Source organism: Corvus hawaiiensis, chromosome 2 (genome assembly GCF_020740725.1).
Source record: "Corvus hawaiiensis isolate bCorHaw1 chromosome 2, bCorHaw1.pri.cur, whole genome shotgun sequence".
Taxonomy (NCBI): domain Eukaryota; kingdom Metazoa; phylum Chordata; class Aves; order Passeriformes; family Corvidae; genus Corvus; species Corvus hawaiiensis.
The window spans coordinates 21,800,406-21,819,459 of NC_063214.1; the positions used below are offsets into that span (position 1 = coordinate 21,800,406).

A 19,054-nucleotide genomic window follows, 5' to 3' on the forward strand; every position below is an offset into this window, starting at 1 on the left:
ACCAGAACAAGCATCTTCCTCATAAAAAGTGGCAGCACGAGAAACACTGTCTTATCAACAAGAACCAAGTTCTTTTTCCATGTGTACAGTTTACATACTTACCCAGGAAGGCAAATGGAAATTACAGACAGACGAAGATGAAGCTGTCTCAAACCCTTTGTCATGTGATAGTGACCTATAAAGTATCAAATAAAGGCACATCATCAGCACACCATGATTTTACAATATTGCAACTCACCACATCACCAACAAGAGGAGAGATCCCAAAACTTGAAACTTGCTTCCTCCTCACCCCCACCTCAGCTAAGTTGTCATTAAAACGAGATGACAGTCACAGGAAACCGTAAGGAGCAAACAAAAGCTGCACCGTGTCTTTGAAGGGCATTAGGAGGGGGCAAATGGAGCAAATAATCTGAGTGTGCATCAGCAGGGTGGGTAATTTTTCCTCTGTCTGTCTCTCTCACACGGATGCATGTTTATGAGCGTGCACAGACACATATACATACACACAGGGATGCATCACGTAATTATTTACATGCACACACAGTAATACTTGCATGTATTATCAAAATAAAAGACAGAAAGTTGACCACCATCTGCAAGGAGGCATACATAACAATAACCCCCGGGAACTTACACAAGTGAGCGATCAATCCCCGCGCGTGGACAAGCCAAACAACGCAAAAATTAACAACAAGAATAAGCCGCCAGACCGCAAGTACGAGATCCACCCGGGAAGAGAGACAGACAGAGCGACGGACGAAGGCTGCAAGGCTGGAGCACAGTTTCAGGTAATGCCCGCTGCCCCCCGGCAGAGCCCGGCCGAGCCGCCCGGAGCGCTGCGGCCGCCCAGCCGCCCCTCCGCCACCGCAGCCCGCGGGGAGCGACCCCCGGCCGCCGCGGGGGGAGCGGCGCTCGCAGCCGCCGCCCGCCCTCCGCCCACCCCCGCCCGTGCAAAGTGTAGGGCCACCGGAATCCGGGCTCCGGGGTGGGGTGGAAAGAAAAGGTATTAAATATGGAGAAAGACCGCCGTGACCCAGGGTTTTCCCGTCTCCCCCACCGCGCCCCCCGCCCCCGGTCACCATCAAGTTTGCATCCTAGTTACAAAATGTCGATCTTGAAGGCTGACAAGACACAGGGAGAGGGGGAGAGAACGAGAGAGAGGGAGAGAGTGAGTGAGTGAGAGAGAAGAGAGAGTCCATCTTGCTTTGAGGGGGGAGGAGAGGAGCAATAATGCAGCGCATAAATCTCACCCTCCCGGGGGAAAAGTCTGCACAACACCTTTGGGGGCGGGCGGGCGCGCAGGGAAGGGGCGGCGGCGCGGAGAGGGGGCGCGGGGGGCTCCCCGGCCCTCCCAGCTGCCCTCCCCGGCGGGCTCCGGCGAGGCAGGCTGGCAGCAAACACCTCCCTGCTGCTCCCCTCCTCCTCCCCGCGGGCCCGGGCGATGATCCCGCTGCTGCCGCCGCCGCTGCCACCGGGGAGGAGGTGCCACCGCCGGGAGAGCCCACATGGAGACCGGCACCCCGTCCCTGCCCCGGCGGCCGAGCCGGGCCCCTCCGCCGCCCCGCCGGGCTGCGGGACTTGGACGTGTCACCAGCAGGACGGGCAATGGTTTCGGCGCCCCAGGCCCGAGTGACCACCGCCGGCCTGGCGGCGCCCCGGCCTCCCCGCACATACTCACCTCCGCAGAAAACTTTTAACCGCGGGCCTCCCCCGGAAAAAGTGGCGAATCCGCCCCGCACACGGTTAAAGCCCCGCGGCCCCCCAGCTCGGCTGGCGGCGAGCGGGGGAGACCCGGGCACGGTCCTTCCCCGCCCCGGCGGGGAGGGAGGGAGGAGGCAGCAGGCAGGGAGGGAGGGGGCGGGCAGCCGCCTGCCGGTGCCTCTCGCCCCGCCGCCGTGCATGTCGCCTCGGCGGCTCTCGCATCGCTTCGTTTTACCTTCCTCATTCAGCGGCGGCAGCGGGCTGCCACCGATATTCCTAACGCAAACCTGCTGCCGTGCGGCGCCCGGGATTAACGCGACTGCCTCCTTTTCCCCTGCCTCCAACCCTTCCTTCCCCGTCCTCCTCCTCCTCCTCGCAAACCCACACTGGATCGGCTCTCCTCACAGCCATGCAAGTTTCATACATTGCAAATAAACCCGAGAGGAGGAAGAGCGAAGCGCCTGGCGGGGAGCGGGGGGAGGAGGAGGAGGAGGGCTGCTTTCTGTAATTTACCAGCGACCCGATCTCGCAGCAGCAAATAACAGCCGAGCACCCATCCGGCTCCCGGCGGCCGGGAGAGGCCCCCCCGAGGCGGCCGCCCCCTCCCCAAGGCGCCCCTCGCCAAGTTTTCTGTCATCGCGACCACCCAATGTCACAACTTACCTTCAGAAATAGGACTTCGTGCGGCCGAGGCCTGCCACCGCCTCCCCCCGGCCCCCGCCCGCCTTCCTCCCTCCCTTTCTCCCTCTCCACCTTAAACTTATTGACACAACATAATCCCGCATCCACGCGAAACTCCGGCAGGGCCGGCCGCCCGCCCCCCCGCTGCCCACCGGGGCCGCCGCCGCCCCGGGTGCATCGCCGATGACTACCGGAAAACGCACAGCCCAACTCTCCGGCCGAGCCCGGCCGCCGCTGTTGTTGTCGGGGTCGGCGCCGGGGTTTTTCCTCCTGCTCCCCGTGCGGCCGCTGGATCGGCTGCTTCCCCCTCTCTGGTTTTATATGCCCCCCCGCCCTTTCTCGCGGCGGCGGCGGCGCGGAGCCCCCCAGGCCGGCGGCAGCCGATACCGATCCGCGCACTCTCCCCCGCGCCTCGCCGCCCCTCGGGATGAAGTTTCGTTTCTGTCTGCCGCGATTTCCCTGTCAAGTCCCCCCGGAGGCACGCACCGAGCGGCGGCCGGTGGCCATCCCTCCTCCTCCTCGCCCTCCTTCCCCTTCCTCTCTCCGCCGCTGCTCTTGCCTCTCTCTGTGGCGGCGAGAGGTGCCTGGTTTCAAACGCAGCCTGGCACTGGCTGGCCTACCCCCGCCGCCTCTCGGGCTCGGCTCGCTGGTGTTTTAAATGCCCTGCGCTGTTCCGCGATCCACTTGGCCCCCTCCCCGTCAAACACCCCCAAGTCACCCCTGCCCTCCCGGCCGGGAGGAGGGCTGGCGACACCAACCCACCCGTCCTCCGCTGCCCAAACTTTCAAAACGAAGGCAGGGCTGGCAAGAGGGAGGAAAAGTGACTGGGAGCCGCAGCAGCCGCCGCGCCGGGCAGGGGAAGCTCCGCACCTCCTCGTCCGCCAGCGCCGCAGGAGGGGCGCGGGGGGCTGCCCCGTCGCTGGGGCGCGGAGGGTAAAGTGTGGGGCGAGGGCACCCCTCTCCCTATCTCTCTCGCTCTCTGTCTCCCTCCCTGCCTGCCGCTGCTCATCTCCGCCCGCCCGATGCGGGTCGGCGGGCGGGGGCACTCACCTCGGCGGGGTGCGCACCGCGCCGCTGGGCCGGACGCGGCTCGCAGCGCAGCCCCTCCGCCTCGGCGCCCGCGGAACGCGGCTCCACACAGAGCCATGCAACCCGGGCAGCGCCACAACACTCCCCGCGATATAAGACGCCCCGCCATTGGCCGGCGCGCTGAGCGACGGGCCCGCCGGCCACTCAGCGTTGCCGTTACACCCGCGGCCCGCGAGGGAGCTGCCGGCGCACACACTCCCCGCACACACTCACACAAAGATCGCCGCGCTGCCCCTCGCAGGGTTCGCGGAGCCCCCGGCGGCGGTGCCGGAGTGGGGCAGGGAGCGGGGGCTGCCCGGGGCAGCGCAGAGCCGTGCCGACCACAACGCCGGCAGCCGCTGTCCATTGGCCGCCCGGGCAGCGCCGCGAGAGTAAACTACGCCTGCCCTGGGCAGCGCCGCGGGGCAGGGGGGTGCGGGCTCGGCTTGGCCCGGCCCGGCCCGGCACACCCCGAGCATCCCCCCGATAACTTACTCGGCCGAGTTGGGCGAGTTTCATTCAGAGGCCACAGCACGGCGAGCCAGAAGTTGCGGGAGGCAACAGCGCATCCGCGCAGCCCCTGCTGGGGCAGTAAACACGGGGAGCCACCCCCGCGGGCGGACGGGCCGGGCCGGCGCTGCCCCCTGAGCGGGAGAGGGGGGCTCGGGCAGCGGCGCCGCGCGGGGATGCGCAGGAGCTCCGGGCGGTGCCCGCTGCCGTAGGAATCCTCGCCCAGGCGTGGCGGAGAGGCCCTCACCGGGCCAGCATCGACAGCACGGCCGGCTTCACATCGGCTTCCCGTAAAGACAGCTCGGCTGGCAGAACTAGCCGAGTATAACGCTGGGGTCTGCGCCACGCTCCGTGTCCGGCCGGTCCTCTGCCCTGCACCTCGCGGACCGTACCAAACAACGTGGATGTGAAATTCATTTGAGAATTTCTGTGGCTCACGGGCTGATAGGCACAAAGCGACTGTGTGAGGCCAACAGCTTTTGCGTGGCTGCCTGGCGATTGTGCTGACGGGTGTTGGAAATGTAGTCTAACTTTTTGGGAGAAGCTCCCTTCCACTACAGAAATCAAACACAGTGTGATGTACACTGACCCTGCGTATTAATGTTCGCAAGGGCTTGAATATATGCAACATGGGACCTTGATGGTTTTTAAGCAGAAGACACGTGGCATTTATTCTTAGGGTCAGGAAGAACTAATATTTTGTATGGCAGTGTCTCTAGGTGGGATGCTGACTTCCAGTCAGCAATTGTCATTAAAAAAAAAAAAAGGTCTGAAGAAATAATAGTTAAAATAACAATGGAAATGTACTTTTTTTTTTTTCCAGTAAGAGAGCAATGTTTGTGTTTCACGATGGCTTTTCACATCCAAGGATGTTGCAGAGTTTATTCCATATGTTCTCAGTCCTGAGCTTCTTTCCATTGTGATATGGTTAATTTCAGCATCTTCACATGGCTTGTCTACTCTTCTTTCATTCCCCACCCCCTTTTTTCAGTATGGCAGAATTATGTTAAATAACCATGAAATAATACTTCTTATGTCTGAATAATACAGTGCAGTAAAGTACAAGCTTATATAAGAAAACTAAATTGTATCCATGTTTCTGAGAAAGCATTTTAAATTAGCCTGCACATTTTTTCTTACAATGTGAGAAAAGTATTGTAATTGCCTCACCCTCTTGTTTGTTGTAAGCAGGGTGGGTTTGTCAGTGCCTGAATAATACAAAAATAACAGCATAAACATATTCTTGTAATTAATGCGTTCTACTTGATTATTTCATTTTCATTGCTAAGAAGGCAGAGCTGACCATCTATCCACTAGAAGTCAGGTGCATGTCAGGTGTCAGAGGCTGGGACACTGGCAATTGAAGGCACACACATTTCATTAGTCACATTTGAAAAGTTTGGCCTAATTTTTAGGCAGAGCTTCCTCCTATCGTTTCTAGATTGTGAAGTGCTTTGCAGTAGTGGGTAAGCAGCATCTTTTCAGTATGCATAAGCAGTTGCTGGTTAAGAGTAAGAGGCCTAATCCAGACAGTTAAAATTTACATGGTACAGTTTCTTACATGTCAGTATTAGTGCTATTAGTGCCTTGTTTCTTTGATTCTTTTACCCATAGTAATAACACCACACCATGGAGCCTCTCATACCTCTTCATTGCCAAAATCCTGTCAAATCAGGTAATTACTGAGCAATATAAGTTATGTAGACACTCGATAGTATACATGAACTTCATTTTAAAGGTTATTTCGTTTTGTTAACAGATCCCTCTATTACACTTGATACCTTTGCTGGCCACTTCAGAAAAGAGGCCAAGATTAGGGCACCTTGTGTGTAATGTAGTTTTTTACAGCTGTACAAAATGAAAATACAGTGCTCCTGAGTAGAACAATTGAACAATTGGGTTTTGTGTCTGCTTCGTACAGTTACAAACGGCTTGTGAGTTGGTTGCAAGGCAAGCCACCTATTAGGCGTGTAGAAGCACAAGGATTTTTTCACCCTTTAAGAGAGATGAGTAAGCTGAGGTATGCTGGTATGTTCAGAAAATAGAATGCTTGCATTTCCACTGCCTTTGATTTATTTTGCCTATAGTGAAAGAGAGAACTGTATTTTCTTGGGTTGTCAATCCAGGACCTTTTGCAAACACTGAGGTCATGAAGGAGAGAGGGAGAGGATAGTAAATATTTCTGGGTTTCCATTTTTCTGTATATGATTCCAAGCACATTAATCTCTTTGCATGCCCACTTGGAGATATTTCTGGCTTTCATTAGCCACTGTTACCAAGAGTTTTAAGGTATTAGCAAGTGCCTGTGAGGAATTTTTCAAAGAAAGCAAGACAAGAAGTGCTGAAATTTTTTAAGTTGCTTGCTGATTATTATTTTAGAACTACACACAAGTTGCATTTCTAGATATTTCTGCAAAAACTTGTGACATCAGATGGGACTTTTCTGTCATTTGTGTGTAACTGGTATTAGTTTTTGAGAGTGACGGCCTGACCCTACCTTGTGGCAGGTTCCCGTGTGCTGCTGTGCACAGCCAGCCTGCACTGAAGTCGGTGCAGTTCAGCTCAGATAAAGCATTTGCTCAGTTGCGTACGCAGTGGGATTTGGGGCTTCCAAGTTGCACATCCGTGGCATTTGTGTGAGTTCATCTGGGTTTGCCTGCTTTGCACTCAACTGGCAGTGGAGTATCTCCCTCCCAACTGCACGTCCCCTCCTAATTAATCCATGGCACAACATAAAAGACATAAGCAGCCACATGTCTATGCTCTGTCAAGAGGGCAACAATATTTCCATTATCTTTGTTCTTATTTAATAGTAATGGGAAAAATAGTAGCATTGGTATAAATAATAGTAATGGAGATTTTTTTTTTTTTTTTTACTCCCTTCTTTTGGGGCCTGCCGTGGAGCTCAGTAATGTTGGGGAGGAGGCTGAGTTGGATCCTTAATTACCATCTTCTTTTCTCCTCCTGTCTAGGGCAGAAGTTACCTGCTGCCTCTGGAGCTGACCTGTCCACTGGTAGCTCTTCCGGGCTGAGGTAGATGTGTGCTTCCATGGCCATTGTAAATGTATTCAGATTATAAAAAGGAAGCTTGGACCAGGCAGCTGCAGCCTGAGCCTGCAGGCCCTGGATCCCTTTGAGCTGCTACCATGGCTGACTACAAGTGACGGTTGTCATGTGAGCAGGGAAGGAAGGCCATAAGGCAACTCTGGGAGCATATGCTTTATCTGCATTAAGCTTTGCACACAGCCTGAGGAGAAGCATGGGGTAGAAAGGGTGAGGCAGATGCAGCCTTATGGAGCATGTCCCGCCTCTGTTGCTTTTTTCCTGTGGCCTGTGCCCACCCACAGTCCATGGAATAGCGTGGCATCCTCCAGGTTAAAAAACACTGGAGCAGGACAATGCATTAGTGGGCCTATTTTCCTCCCCAATGCACTTGTATAACATGGTAACATTAATAGCAATTTATGTGCAAGCAGTGAAGGGAGGAGGCATTTTAGCTGAACTAAAGCTGCAGAATATTCACTGCAGAGTAGGAACAGAGCTGCAGGATCAGTGCAGGATAGCCATTCTTCAAGAACCACACTTCTAGGAAGTTATTGTTCCCACCTCAGCTCCACTTTCAGTTTCTTGAGAACTCAACAGAAGTTTGTAGAAGTCAAAGAAAGGGCCAACTTGTTCTGTTGGTTTCTCTGTAGGAGGGCACATTTATACTCTGACTATATTTCTTTGTTCCTATTCCTTACTCCTGTTCTTTCACAACATTAAAATAATCTGGGTATTTTCTTCATAATTTTGAGATTCTGCTCCTGAGTTTTCTTTTTCTATACCGGTGCATCTAATAATCTCATCCCTACTGTCTCCTATCAACTGTTTTTCCTTTTTTTTTTTTTTTAATGCCTCATTGTGCTAGTGGAGCATTAGTAACTGCAACCCTGTAACAGAACCAGACATTAAGAACATTAGATCCTACAAGTAACCTCTGGCCAAAGTGCTAGCACTTTCATTTGACAAGTTAGACAAGAGCCTAGGAAGGGGAACAGTCAGGTGAAATGACCTGCCAGGAGTCTCACAGTATGGAAGCAGCAAAGTCAAAAATCAAATCTGGGCTCCTAACTTCCAGTGCATTTCTCCATCCATTTCTTTCTCTGCTGCTCTTTACCATTTTTTCCTATTTCAGAAGTGAGTAATAGGTTAGCCTGAATATCCACATCCATTTGAGTCTATCACCGCTGTAAAAAACTCCGTCTGACTCTGCAAGACATTTAGGTATACGTTAAACTAATATGTAACTAACTATACTAGTGTACATGAAGTATATAATGTTGAGAATAGTGAAGCAATTGTCTGCTAATCTCTAAACATAGTAGGTTTTTCTTGTCTTTGTACAAGTATACTGCAGTACACAAAATATGTAAATCAGGTCAGACCTGCTTGCCTGATGTTGTGTAGCTCTTTGAGTTAGTCTAGTGCAAGCAAATCAGTTTCCATAGCCAATGACAGACGAAAGCAGTGGGTCTGTCATTCACATCCAGTAACTTGGGATTCCTTCACTTACTGACAAAGTCCCTGTTAAAAGCTGGGCCAAAGCATAGGAGCTTTCCCTCAATGCCACACTTCCAATTTTTACAATTCTGCTTTAACTCTCATGTAAACTGCAATAATATCTAACTGCTTTAAGCATAAAATGTAATTGGAACTCATATTTCAATTTTAGGTTGTTTGCCCCTTATTACATTTTAGTGTTATCAAGTAGGTTTCTTCCTCCTCCACCCAAGGGTCTTTTTCTCCTATCTCTGTTTCTGGTATTATTCAAGCTTTTTTTTTTTTTTTCGTTTGCTTGTTTGCTTGTTTTTCCTTTTCTATAAATGTTCATGGTGCTTTAAAGAAACTACAGCTCTGTTCTAGTCTTTCTTCAGCCTCCAGAATACCACTCCAGAGACTTCGAAGCTACCTCACAAATATGTATTTACTTCTTTCTAGAAGAACAAGGACAATCAGGGAGCAGAAAGTTCTTAGACTGGTAGGGCCACTGCTTAGCTGAAGAGGATGTTGTTGAGTCTGTGCTTGACAAGTGGCAAGTGCCTGCAGTGACTCAAGTAAAAGAGGAGCACCCATTAGGTCTGAGCATGAATCCTCGCAGCTTGGTGAGCTTCCCAGATGCGTCTCACTGTCCCACTGCCACGCCTGGAGTTATGTTCATTCTGAGACCACAGCACACTTTTTTGGCCGCACAGCGCTGCTACCATTTGTAAAGTAAACAAAGCAAGTGACCATCTGACCCTAAATAACAAGAGCATACATTAGTCATTGTACTACTCAAAGACAAGGTATTTTTCTCTTAACTTGTTATATCTAGGGAAATACAGAGCACTGCAGATGTAACATTAGAGTTCTTGTTCATCTCTGCAAGGGAGAGGCTTCAAAGAGGCAGAGAACGGAATTTTACTCCTTCAGGTGGTGGCTATGTGACGCAGTGAAGACAGTGGACACAGTAAAGAAGTCCTGGCTCAACTCCTGTCAAAGAGACTAAAAGCACCCAATCCAGTGGAACACAAAGGCAAAGGACCACGTCTAGCCTTTCCTTTTGGAAGCATTGCTTTTGAAATTAAAATTATTGGCTTTAAAGGAAGATGTAGGGTGGGGAGCAAAACTGGATGGATCTTGAGGCCTTCTAGGAGGAAAAAAAAGAAAAAGAAGGAATAAAAATTCATGTCTTGGACTAATGGCACCTACTATAAATATTCTTGCAGGAGCAAGGCTGCGCACTGCTTCTGTGCATCCAGGTGAGAGGCCTTGTGAGAGGAAATTAAATCAGAACATTGCATTGTTTCTGTCCCACTAGGTTCAAATGGAGAAGAAGGTGAAACTTAAGAAGGGCACTTTCTCCTGCTCCTCCCTGTTCCAACATGAGAATCGTTGGCAGGCCAGCCTGTAAGAACTAGCTCTTTTGAAAATATATGGTGTGCCTTCCTGCATGCCTTCTTAATGGGGCTTTTCCCTGAAGTCAGCAGGTTCTCGTGGCTTCCCCCAGTGCCAAGTGCTGCAGCAAGGAAGATACTTTACTCTAGAAAGCAGGCAAATTCCACATTGTCTGTCTGCCAGCCCTGCTTGGTTTAGCCGTCAAACACCCATGGTGGGTGTGCATTTCTCTTGTTCTGATTGTCTGCAGCTCTAGCTTAAGCATTTGTTCGTGTTGAAATCTCTGTATCACTAGAAGTTACATCAACATCACTGGTTGTAATGCTGTGTCTCCTTAAAATTTTGTAAAAGGTAAGTGGTAGAGCTGATCCATATTTTAACTCCATCAGCAAAAAATCAGTTTGATAATTCTAGGCCATTTCTTTTCGAATTATGAGTTTTGTCAATTGCTGGTTTGGGGTTTATATTTATGTCTGTGAAGGGAAGGTAGAAGTGCCTATATTTGCATGAAAAAGTTTAAATTTTCAAATGCTTTCGAAATTAAGCATTTCCATGTTTCAAATTACAAAAAAAAAAAAAAAAATCCTTAAAAATGCTCCCACCTGAAACATAGCATTTTTAGTGCACTTTCCTGGCCTTCAATGTCAATTTTCTTCAACAAAATTTTTGAAACATAATCAGTGCAGGTTAATACAAGTGATCTGTTGCCTTTTTTTTTTTTTAACTTCCAGCAATTTGAAAAGTCAGTGGTTTGCATAGCTATGTCTGCATTTTTTTCAAACTGAAAATTTCCCTTGTAGAAGGCATGCAGAGATCTGTGGTGAGAATTACAGTCTGTGATGAACTGGGTGTTCATAAAGAAACCTTAAATCTGTCGCTCTGTTGAAGTCCTACTGAGAAGAACTCAAGTCATGCATGCTCAGCAGTGCTCAGATTAATAATTATTTCCCCTTCATTTTTAAATTTCCAGCTGACTGTTGCTTCCACTCCACTTTTTCTGCACATATTAAAGCCTTATTTTGAAAAGTACTAGAGCTCCTTACATCCAAACCTAGGTCCCAGGTAAAGGGAGGTTTATATATCTTCTGTTGATTTTGAGGGAGCTGTTCATGCATGCAAGCTTAAACCTGTGCATGATCTTGGTTCTTCCAAGAAGACCTGCCCAGAAACAAGTGACTTTGGCTTCAAAGGTCTGTCACTTCTTCGTCTTTCTTTTGACACTGGAGCTTTGTGTTGTGATACATTTCTTGCTTCAAAACTTTACAGTCAGTGAGCAAAATCCTGACAGTGTGAAAAGCAGTGATAGAGCTCATTCACTACCACAGAATATTCTCCTGCTATCATGAGTTTATAAATATTTGCCAGGTTCTCTTATTTTGCAATACAGATGGCAACAGCTAGACAGAAGACCTGGTCTGAGACTTCTCATTCAGCCAGTGCTACATACCAAATTTTTGTTAATGGAAAGAATTGAGGGATTTCGTTTGTGTAACATTTACTTATATAGCTTTAAGTTTATGGTAATTTTTATTTATATTTTTCTCATTGTGCTTCTGAGTGTGTATGCAATGCTCTCTGTGCTTTCACTATTTCACGGATAAGCCTGAAATAAGATGTTGAATTAATTGTCCAAAAAGGTGAAGCCTCTCCCTGGCTGCCCCCACAAACTGAAACACAAAGTAGCAATGCTCTGTGAACCCATTCTAAGAAGAGGGCTGTACTAAACCCCGACAAAGTTATTGGAAAGGATCACATCCATGTCAATCAATGCAGGCCGGCTCTCAAACTCTGCCCTTGGTCTGGCACTGGTGTAATTTAGAGCTCAGCATCTTTGTATCCACACATGCAGGAGTAACAGTTGTGTGTGGATGAGTGGAGCAGAAGCTGTGACCATGCACCTTCTTCTGTTTCCTTTCCTTACTACACAGAGCGTTAACTGCTGTAGGAAGTATTTCCTTAAGGACAAATCCTCCTAGTATTTTACTTGACAGGAACCCCTTCACCTTCCAATTTCAAATGAATACATTTCATTAGAAACTTTTCATATTTCTTATGCAACATGTATCAAGTAGAACCTTTATCTTCATTGAATTGTTTAAATTTGCTATCAAAATAAGTAAATAAAAACATTAAGTGTAAATGACATTTCCTTATGGACATTCTCATAAAAACAAACAAACAAACAAACATGCAAACAAACCAAAAGCGAATAAAACCCAAGCAGCTGTCTGGCAAGAGGAAAATTGTATGGGTAAAAATATCTGCTTGCTTGATTCCACATGCAGCTGTTTTTCAGGGAATGGAAATGCTTCATTGTGGAGGCCTCTAACCTCATACAGGCAGAACCTGATTATGTGAGGCTGGATTGTGGAGCTGTAATACGTGTTGGCAAGCACTTTCTCAGCAGGTAAAATGACCTAAGTAAATGCCCACCAACACAAAAAAGGTCCTCACAGTTCCACCTGCTTGTTGATATACTTACAGAGTGAATAGTGGACTGAACTCCATTGTACACACAAGTTTACAAGCAGGAAGAGCTAAATACATGGAAATGGGGTAAGCATGCAAGCCTAAATACAGGTTATTGCCAGGGGTAAGTTCAGTTACACAAAACATACATTCATCCAGCATGTTTGTGGGGTTCATCCCATGTACACAAGGACAAACATGAGCAAAATACAACAGTTTTTCCTAACTTTGTGCCTTTAAACATAGGAAAGTGCATGATTAAAACAAAATATGTCCCTAAGGATTCAAACATTTAATTGGCAAACCCATTTCCAGAATGTTTTATCATGTTTCTGAAATGGGGCAGGGAAAACAAAGACACCATTAAGATATGGTGTACAGAAACAGAAATGTGGACTGAAACTATTGGACATCAGTTATGATTGGGAAAAAACTTACTGGGAGCTAGGACAAGAATCTCTTCAGCTATCTGCTAGTTTAATAATTTGAGATGTTTTACAATAATAAGTTCTCGAATGAAGTATTGCCAATCCAAGTGAACTGGCAGCAATGGCCTCGAAACAGTGCTAGATGGAAGAGCCTCTTTCCACAGGTGCCTCACTGAGCTACTTTGAACGTCAGTGCTTCTAAATGGTTCAGCATCAGGAGACAGCATATACCTGGGAGGCTGTGGGCTTCCATGGCCCTTGCTAGCAGAATGGCTAGAGAACAAGACCTCTCCTTCAATGCTCAGGTTAGGCCGAGTCTGTCTGTAGTCCAATAAGAAAGTATGTTTTAGGAAAATGAGAGTGCAAGGGCCACCATACGTCAAAACTCTGTTATTGAAGTAGATAGTTCTATGCTAGGGATTTTTTTAGTTCTTCTTTTGCAAGTGTTTCCTCTGTATTAACTTGGTTTGATTTCTGAGCATGAGCATTGCCCCCTGAGGGAAAAAGTCTTGCTGACTGTTGATATGGTGTGTTTTCTGCTGAGTTATTCCATCACGGTAGGAAAGGCTGGAATGCCCCTTGTCCTCCAAGACACATTCAAGTAGGAGTACGGGGCACACTCTGTTTCATGTGTTTTCACCACCTTCACTTCCCTTTCTATCTTTTCTCTGCAATGGTTTTTTACCCTGCTCACTCTTGGGTGGAAATTGCCCATTGTTGTTCCCACTTGTTTATTTTACTGCTTTTCTTATTTCAGAATCTCTCTTTATGCTGGACACAGCCTCTGCAGCACTTTAAATCAAGGAAAAATGAGTTTGTTCACATTTATACTCTGTTATGATTTAGGGCCAGTAATAGATAGAGAATCTTTCCTCAAAAGTCATTTTTATCTACTCAACTGTGATGGTTTAATGAAAAGGCCTAAAAACTTTTCAGGCATTTTCCTGTTACCATGAATAATGATGCACTTTCTGTAAGGGTAGTATTAGATTTTGGCTAGAAAATTGTGTGGTTACTACCTTCCCTGTTACTGTTCATCACCTTCCCAAGAAAAGGCCTAGCTAGTGAAATCTTGTTGCTGTTTTTGTTAGAATACAACCTCTCATTTAAAATATTGCTTTGACCTCTTGTTCTCCAGGTTTATTCAGAGCTTTTACAATGACACTGACGAAAGTCCAGAGTGTGATTTTGTCAGATTGTCATCCCGGCACAGAGATCTGTAGGGGTAGCCTGCTTTCTTGTGGCAGTAGCCAAATACATGTGTTGATGATGGAACTAATTTCTTTTGCAAAACTTCTGTGTGCTTTGAGAAATTTTGTGTATTGCTAGCTAGTCAATTTTACGCTGAACAGGAATGTGTGTATGTGTGAAAAAGGAGGGAAATAATATCCTACAATATTCAGAAGTTTCAATATGGCGACTGTTCTAGACCACTTTTGGACTCTTATGTATGATGTAGTATTTTAGCATAATAATAAGATGAAGGTCAATTTCTTCAGGTGTTCTTTAAGAAGCCCTCATTTTCTCACTATCCATGGATTCAGAGATAATACAACAAGGATGCTAGCACAGACTGTTTCAGCATTTAGCCTTTCACAACACATGGTGCTTGATAATAGCATCCTGTTGATCTTTGCCCTCTGTTATTAGGCTCTGTAAAAAGCTGTTAGGAAACAGTTATAGGGTTGGGGACTGAGGAAGGCATAGGATGCTACTGTGTCTTTGTTTCAGCCAGGGATTTTATGGAAGTATTAAAGGATTATTTCTTACCTCTGGCTACATCTAAGGTTTCATTCCCCAATGCTATCAAACTAACACCTTTCTTTAGTATAATACATACATGCTTTTGCAAATATTTTAAAAACAGTCATCCATCATGTATTGTAACAGAAAACTAACCATCAAGAAGCAGACTTCCTAGCTTATTCTCCAAGGATGGAATTCAGTTATGCAGAGGAACAAAACAAGGTTTATGTACCATCCAAGTCCCTCATAGTCCTGTTTGTGCTGACTTTTTACACGCGGGTAAACTCTACCACAAAGAAACAATTTTTGGTGGTGTCTGTGTGCCACAGTCAATTAAATTCTGTCTGTAGGACCCCTGTCAGTATTGTGTGTGGAAGATAGAAGTTTTATGCCCAGTGGGCCTGGCTGATGCCCAGCTGAAGTCAGGGGAACTTTTGCAACTCCTTCCAAAATCAACAGAATGGCTCCTTTGCTTACTCCCTGTTTCTCTTGCTAAGCCACAGTTTTCTGATATTTTCAGGCACTCGTGCTCTCCACCTTGGAGTCCCCACAAGATTGGGTTTCATAACAAAAGGTGTCCCTCATTCTTTTAAATTTGAATAGACAGAAGAGAGCAAGGTGAGTAATTTTCTTTTCCTTGCTAATCTTGATGGGATGCTGAAGGTTTGCCAAAGATTACTTGAGGTTTCCATGGATAAAGTGTGAGTGAAGACTGCAGTTTGCAGTACTGTGAAGCAAAGTGGTGTGTTGGTTTTGTAGGTTTTCTTCTTAATTGTCACTGGAAAGTAGTACTGTGCTAGTACTACTCCCTCAGCTGTTTGAGTTTTAGCAGTGTGTCGCCTACTTTAAAATATTTGATATTATTCTCAGTAAATGACCTCTCATAGTCCAAAGCAATCTGTTGTTCCAGAAAGGTTCCCATCTCCTTGTAGAGAGCTTACATCACCTTGCAGACCTGACACTGAGTGTTTGAAGTAAACAGAAAGTCTCTCAGTGACCTCAAGGGTTTAGATAGGGAGCCCTGTAGACTGCACAGGGCAGGTAACACCATCAAAAGCACCTAATAACTACAGTCGGTCTTAGTCTCCAAATCACTTGGATGACTCTGAAAATATTTATCCCAGGGCTGGCTTTATATTCTCAGCAGTACAGAGCACATAAATGGTACTCAATGAATAATATAAAAGTTCTTCTAAGTACAAAAATATTTCTGTTCAGGAAAATTATAATTTCATGTTTTTTTTTTTTTTTTTTTTTTTAAACAATGTCTTTGTAAGCATCCCTTTGGCTATAGTATTTTCTTAAAGTGCAAATATGTACTATGTGTCAAAATAAAATATTTATTGAATACATTTACTTTGTGTCTGTTGGGTTATGAATGGATTCTGAAGTGCTTCTTTGTTGCACCTGTTGAGGCCATTTTACATTCTCTCTTGGCTGGAGACAATGAAAATTTGAAGCCTCACAGTTCTGCAAAAAGAAATCTTTGAAAAGAATTTGAGTTGAAATTGAACACAAACATTCACTGTTGTTGGCACTCCAGGAACAAACACAGGACCATTTAAATCCTCAAGGTGGGGATAGTTGTCTCTACCAGAGCCAGTCTTCATCTGTATGTGGGCTGATATGAAACAGTACTGCAGACTGATGGCTGCAACTTGTCCAAGGATGCCCGAGGTGAACTATGGCTTTCCTGATGTCCCCACAGGGGGCAAATCCCAGGGATTGGTTTCTTTGCTTCTCTCTTTCTTGCAATAACCCAAGAAGAGTGTGAGCCAGTGGAGGATGGAGACTCTCACACCATGGCCTGCATCCCCCAGACACTAGGATGGTTTTGTAGATGACTGTGACATTACTGAAGGTATGGACCCCTATGACCTCTGAGAAGAAAAAGGAATGTACCTTTCCCCAATCTCCAGGGAGTCTGCATGGTAGCTAAGAAACTGAAAAAATTCTGGCGTTGGCAGAAGTTCAGAAAACCAGCCTTCAGTCCCAACAACTGGTCCTTCCTGTCAGGGAAATTTACTCCTAGGCAGAGGAGCAAGCTGGTATTCAGACATGGACAGCAGCAGATACTGATGTTGGGGTTATCTCATGGAAAGTGGTATAGCTGATGACAGCTCATCAGGAAGCAAGGCTAGGCACCCTCCCAGAGCCTCAATGTCCTTGTAAGCACCACCAGAGTGGAGGAGGGCATTGGAAGCTCAGATCTTGGCTTCGTGTGCAACTCCCCCTTGAGACGACTGGCGCTGCAGCTATTGCCATCTTCTGGGCTTGCTTCACAAGTACTCACTCCATGGCTTTCCCTGAGTACCTGTTAAAAGAAGCAGCCATGAGGCATCCTAAGCATGTTGCAAGAGGTGAAGGACAAACAAAGGCATTGTTATCCCGTTATGTGCTCTAATTCGGATTAAAAATGTAGAACTTTGGGCACAGTTTTTCAAGGAGAATTTATGAATGACTAACTGGGTCTGTGTATAGGCTCATAACCAAAAGGTTTGTGAATGGGGAGATAAGTTGCATTGTAGCTCTCTTTGTTAAGTGGTAAGTCCTTCGAATATGTAAACAATAGATTATAAGGCCTAGAACAAGTAAAATTAGGTGGTGATTCAGTTTAGGCTGGATATTCTTCAGCTCCTTCTGTAAGTGGTGAAGTGACCTACAGGCTCCCTGTGGACCTGGACCCACTCTGGTTGCTGGTTGCTCAGCTCCCCTTACTGTCTACATACAGACTCTGATGAGAGTGTCTTTTTTCAGAGTTATGTGTGTGCCTGAAGTGATTGGTGTCACAGTTCCACTTAGCTTTCCTGGATGAAGATTTAGAAGAACAGGGAACCTAAAAAAATGCTAATTTTCTGCCTACCGTATTTAAATTTCTATCTACCGGATTTAAATCAGGCATACAAGGATGACTGCCTCAAATAATCTAGTTTGTACAGTTCAAACACATTCTTTGACCCAAGACCCAATTCAACAACTATTTTATTTCCTCACCCTGTTACAATCATTGTAACCATCAATACAATGCAATTATGCTTAATCTAACACAGGATACCAATTATTTTTACTGATACAGTGGGATATTGACTGCCAGAGAATGGGAATAAAGGTCTATCAAACTAAAGTGAGCAAATAGCAACTGGTCCTTCAAGTGATAATTCTAATTTCTGAAAAAGCAAAGAAATACCAACCCTTTCTTTTATCTTTTTGCATCATATCATACAGAAAGATGTCTTGACATTCTTTGAAAGCTACTCAGAAGCTTCCACCTGACTTATGCATAGAGAGCTGCAGCTGACACATAAAAAGTCTTTAAAAACAATTCTGTAACTGTGGATAGATCCACTGAGATTGAATAAGGCAGTTTTTAATTATACCCCCCGAAAAGCTATGGATAGGTAGAATGTTTCGAGAGTTTGGCCAGACCTTGAGAGCTGTTTGTGAAGACAAGCCTTTCACGTGTTGTAAATGGGATTTAGCCAGTTACAGGGATGAGCTTATGCAGTTGCCTGTATGATCAGAACCAAAGACCCTGTGTGGTTGATTTTGGAAAGATTTAACCTGTGTGCGCACGTTGCAGGTGGAGACCTAACATTGAAGTAAACACACCTCTGTGAAAAGTTAAGCATGTCCACACGCTTTTGCAAGAAGGGTCTGATGCTGTGAATATGTGCAGGAAATCTGTTTAGTACCTCCTCAGTTTGCTTCAACCAGAAACCATGTTAAAAAGTCTATCTGTATTGCTGTAGAATTATACTGTTAGCTGTATAAAAAATAACCTTTTATTGCAAAAAACTTCCTGTTGTTTTTTGCAGATTTCTTTTCTTTGACAGAAAATGTATTGATCTGATCCTGGGAAAGTGAATGTAGTGCTCAACAGAACAGTTCCTGCCATATAATTTTGATGTTCATAAGGTTGTGTAATATTTCATATGAAAAGAGTCTGTCAACTTCCACTGACTGTTGAATCTCAAAATGATTCATCCACACAAATATATTTTTCAGGAAAGCTTCTGAAGCAGAAAACTGACCTCATTGCAAAATAACAATTTAATTAAACATATGTTTATTTTAGAAGTATGTACATCTCCATATATGTTTATTTTCTCTTTTTTGATTTTTGTGGCTTGTATGGAAATACAATGTTTAACAGAGTATGGAAAAGGAAATTAATCAGAAATATATATCGAAGAATAAACTTGTAAAAGCATGTATTTCTCTATTGTAACTTTTAATGTTTACTTATAACTAAAGAAATAATGAGAGTTAATGTGTGAAATAGTTACAATTGTCAACATTTTTCACTTCTGAATCATTCAAACTTTGTATTTCCAGTAGTCTCACTCCAAGTTTTATCTTCAGATTTTCATCTTGGTATACCTGAATGTTTTTGCCAGCCAGATTTCCCATTTACCAATGAAAAATTTGATTTCTATTCCTGCCTTCTACAATTTCTCTTGCTCTTTATGGGAAGAACCATCCATAATAAACTAGGAGGAGAGAGACTGGTTCCACTGGCAGCAAATATA

General features: G+C 45.8%; 1 protein-coding gene across 20 annotated transcripts in view; it reads right to left on the reverse strand.

Moving 5' to 3' along the window:
• The window catches only part of BBX (BBX high mobility group box domain containing), a 153,104-nt gene extending 149,136 nt beyond the window's left edge, over window positions 1-3,968 (reverse strand). For 7 of the 20 annotated variants that reach the window (XM_048293775.1, XM_048293773.1, XM_048293769.1 and 4 more), the window contains exons 1-2: window positions 1,682-1,839; window positions 103-175 (exon numbers count right to left, since the gene is read on the reverse strand). The gene's annotated coding sequence lies outside the window, so the exon portion shown is untranslated. Of the gene's footprint in view, window positions 1-102; window positions 176-637; window positions 784-1,681; window positions 1,840-2,588; window positions 2,610-2,871; window positions 2,995-3,435; window positions 3,528-3,948 lie in introns of those variants that run through there. The other 13 variants (XM_048293759.1, XM_048293765.1, XM_048293777.1 and 10 more) reach the window with 10 other exon arrangements.
• Window positions 3,969-19,054: the final 15,086 nt, after the last annotated feature.